The 4,472-nt window shown below is 41.4% G+C and overlaps 1 non-coding gene across 1 annotated transcript; it reads left to right on the top strand.

Moving 5' to 3' along the window:
• Nucleotides 1-4,160: 4,160 nt before the first annotated feature.
• LOC123839986 (U6 spliceosomal RNA) lies at nucleotides 4,161-4,267 on the top strand. The gene has a single exon (XR_006789822.1). It is a non-coding gene; the product is annotated as a U6 spliceosomal RNA (small nuclear RNA).
• The last annotated feature ends 205 nt before the right edge of the window (nucleotides 4,268-4,472 follow it).

The raw sequence follows: 4,472 nt of genomic DNA, 5'->3' as shown, positions 1-4,472 counted from the left end.
TTGACAGAGAGAGACACAGCGAGAGAGGGAACACAAGCAGCAGGAGTGGGAGAGGGAGAAGCAGGCCCCCCGCAGAGAAGAGAGGCCGATGCGGGCCTCAATCCCAGGACCCTGGGATCATGACCTGAGCCGAAGGCAGACGCTTAACGACTGAGCCACCCAGGCACCCCATTTATGTATTTTTAAAGATTTATTTGTTTGAGAGAGAGAAAGAGCTTGTGTGAGTGGGGGGAGGGGTGGAGGGAGAGGGAAAGAGAGGGAAAGAGAGAATCTCAAGCAGACTCCCCGTTGAGCACGGAACCCGTGGCTTTTGAGATAGATGCCTTTATTATTATTTGCAAAAGCAGTGGTATTTTCTAAACCTGCAATTTCTGAGTGATAGCTTCAAATAGAGACTTTATCAATTGTCTTGCTGACTTGGCTTGGCCAGAGCTCTGCCCTGCAAGTTCTGCTTCACGTCAGCTCCTCTCACTCAGCCATCCCCACACTTGATGTGATCAGAGTTTCAGTACTACTGTTGACTGATGAGATGGGTAATTTGTATACTTCGACTTTTTTTTTCCACCTTCTGCAAAAAAACTGGTCTCCATTATATTTCATCTGTAACATTAGTTAAAACCTTCTTATCCACATCCCCGAAAGGGTTTTACTGTTGGGCCAATTTAATCTCCCATTGTGCGGTCTACAATAGCATTTACACCATTGTATTGCAAATTATCTCTTTAGGAAATCAGGAGATTATGAATTCCATAAGGCCTGGGACTTTAGACAGGATTTAGCATAAATCTGACACATATTAGGTCCGTCAGTAAATGCAGAACTTATTTGAATAAATAAATTAATGGAACTAGGCATACTTTTTAAGCAGCAGAGAAAACATCAGGAGAAATTTTCAGAGGAATTTAAGATATGAAATGAATTTCCTCAACTAAAAGTGAAAACCCAATTTGAGAATGGGCAAAAGGCTCTAAACAGAGATTTCTCTGAAGAAGATATACAAATGACCAATAAAAATATGAAATGATGTTCAATTTCATTAACCATTAGGGAAATACAATGAGGGGGTGCCTGGGGGAATCAGTCGTTAAGCGTCTGCCTTCAGCTCAGGTCATGATCCCAGGGTCCAGAATCGAGCCCCACATCGGGCTCCCTGCTCAGTGGGAAGCCTGCTTCTCCCTCTCCCACTCCCCCTGCTTGTGTTCCCTCTCTCACTGTGTCTCTCTCTCTGTCAAATAAATAAATAAAATTAAAAAAACAAAACAAAACACAATGAGGTACCACTTCACACTCAGTAAGGTGGCTAAGATAAAAAAGATAGATAAAAGTATTAGAAAGGGGGGCGCTTGGTTGGGCATCTGCCTTTGGCTCAGGTCATAATCCTGGGGTCCTGGGATTGAGCTCCTCATCCCTCCCTGCTCAGCGGGGAGCCTGCTTCTCCCTCTCCCACTCCTCCTGCTTGTACATGCATGTGTGCACTCTCTTTCTCTGTCAAATAAATAAATAAAATCTTTAAAAAAAAGTATCAGAAAGGATGTGGAAAATTGGAACGCTGAGATATTGCTGCTAAGAATGTAATATGGTGCAGTTACTTTGGAAAACAGTTTGACAGTTCTTCAAAAGTAAGCATTGATTTACCATATGATCCAGTAATTCCAATCCTAGGTATATACCCAAGAGAAATGAAAAAACATCTACACAAATATTCATATCAGCATTATTCATTATAACCATAAAGAGGAAATAACTCAAATGTCCATTAACTGATAAATGGGTAAATAAATGTGGTATATCCATGCAGTGTAATATTATTCACCCATAAAAAGTAATGGAGTAGTGATACATGGTACAACATGGATGAACCTTGAAATCCGTATGTTGAGTAAAAGAAGCTGGTCACCGAAGACCACATATTGTATGATTCCATTTATGTGAAATGTCCAGAATAGGCACATCTAGAGACAGAAAGTAGACCAGTGGTTGTGGGGGTGCGGGGTGGGGTATGGGGGTGGGTAGAGGAAGAGGGGAATTGGGAATAAATGCGGGGTGACAAGTACTGGGTAAGGAGTTTCCTGCTGGGATGATGTAGACATGCCAAAATTGATCACGGTGATGGTTGCACAACTCTATGGATACACTAAAAACTACTGAATTGTCCACTTTGAACAGAGAATTGTATTGTGAATTATATCTCAATAAAGCTGTTTTTTTAAAAAAGGAACTGAAAGGCATTTTGCCAGTAACAATTACATTGCTAATCCTCAAATTTTCACTTCTTTTTCAGGATACCTTTCTTTTTTAAAGATTTTTATTTATTTGACAGAGAGAGACACAGCGAGAGAGGGAACACAAGCAGGGGGAGTGGGAGAGGGAGAAGCAGGCTCCCCGCAGAGCAGGGAGCCCGATGCGGGACTCGATCCCAGGACCCTGGGATCACGACCCGAGCTGAAGGCAGTCGCTTAACCAACTGAGCCACCCAGGCGCCCCAGGATACCTTTTAAGAACAAAACTATACACAAGAAATGCAGCAGATTCTTAAAGGAAAAAATATCTTAGTCCTTATACTAACCCTAGAAGCAGGACAAAATCCATAGGATGAGGGCGCCTGGGTGGCTTCAGTTGGTTAAGCGACTGCCTTCGGCTCAGGTCATGATCCTGGAGTCCCGGGATCGAGTCCCGCATCGGGCTCCCTGCTCGGCAGGGAGTCTGCTTCTCCCTCTGACCCTCCCCCCTCTCATGTGTTCTCTCTCAAGTAAATAAATATAAAAAAATAAATAAATAAATAAAATCCATATGATGAAATTGGATCACTTCCTTCTCATGGGCCTTGACCTAATATTGTCAGTGTATTTATAAATAATGTGGTCTGTTGAAAACAATGCTTGAAATCTTAAGCTGTTTCAGGATATAGAAAGGGGGGAAAAAAATCCCTGAACCTATAAATTTTAGGCCTTAAAGTAAATACTAGAATTTGTAAGCTTTGCTTAGATTAACAGTGGCCTCACTCCTCCCTTCAAAACTCTTCTACAAGCAAGTAGTGTATTAAGCAAGAGACAGAGGTGTGATAAGAGAAGAATTTCTTATAAGAACAGTGTGTCTGGGGCGCCTGGGTGGCTCAGATGGTTAAGCGTCTGCCTTCGGCTCAGGTCATGATCTCAGGGTCCTGGGATCGAGTCCCGCATCGGGCTTCCTGCTCCTTGGGAGCCTGCTTCTCCCTCTGCCTCTCTCTCTCTGTCTCTCTGTCTCTCATGAATAAATAAATAAAATCTTAAAAAAAAAAGAAAAAAAAAAAAAAGAACAGTGTGTCTGCACCCCTGCTGAGATACCATCTATTTGGTCACAGGTTTGTTTTAATTTTTCTCAGACAGTCGCCAACCAGTAACACTATCTATCATTCAATCTCCTGCAACAATTACAGCAACCGAGATGATGAAACTGATGACCAACGGTACAAGTCCATTACAGTACCAAAGCTGGCCTCTACATCACCGAGGATTTCAGTACAAGGGCTAGAGAAAGAAAAATTAATGAGGTCAGAATGGAAAACAAATGACAAGAGCACAGGGAGTGAAGTCACTAGCTCACTAGGACATACTTAGAAAATCAGCTGAAGTCTGCGAGCATTTTTGCAAATAACATTACAGCAGAAATAGGAAGGTGTTTGCCTTCTAGAACAGTTCCAGGAGGACGGCTTTATACGACTTGTTTTAACAATCAGTAAAGTGACATTTACTTAACTTGTACACCTTACGAAGCACTTTCACATCTATTTTCGCATTTGAGCCTCCCTCCCATGAGGTGGCTAGAGCAGGTAACACTTGTCTCGTCATTACCCGACCTGTATTGAATTCTTGTATCTCAGGCAAAAAGGGATGTTTTGACCCAACCTCTTTAATTCAATGAATACTTTGGGTCACAGGGAAAAATAAAGTTTCACGGAATATAATAGCTAGAAAGAAAGCTCACCATAGCAGTAGTTAAAATGGACAGAATTTGACCAGGATAAAAACCTAATGACTGAAATGAATCTCACTGTAAAATGTACATGGAAAAAGTTGATCCTGCGCATAATCATTTCAGTAAAAGAAAAATGAGAATAGAAAAAAGTTGGAAATAGTTTCACTGTTACTGCATAAAAATTTGATCACGAATTAAATAGATTAGTGCTCACTTCGGCAGCGCATATACTAAAATTGGAATGACACACAGAAGATTAGCATGGTCCCTGCACAAGGATGACATGCAAATTCGTGAAGCGTTCCATATTTTTTTTTAACTATAGGAAACAAACTGAGGGTTGCTGGAGGGGAGGTGGCTGGGGCGATGGGGTAACTGGGTGATGGGCATTAAGGAGGGCACTTGATGGAATGAACACTGGGTGCTATATGCAACTGATGAATCACTAAACTGTACCTCTGAAACTAATAAACTATATGTTAATTAATTGATTTTAAATTTTAAAAAAGAAAAAAGAA

The sequence above is a fragment of the Mirounga angustirostris genome, unplaced genomic scaffold (genome assembly GCF_029215605.1).
Source record: "Mirounga angustirostris isolate CCGP_5_RB_7025 unplaced genomic scaffold, mMirAng1.0.hap1 SCAF_3, whole genome shotgun sequence".
NCBI lineage: Eukaryota > Metazoa > Chordata > Mammalia > Carnivora > Phocidae > Mirounga > Mirounga angustirostris.
The sequence above is the reverse complement of the archived record's forward strand: the minus strand, read 5'-3'. Positions and strand labels throughout refer to the sequence as shown.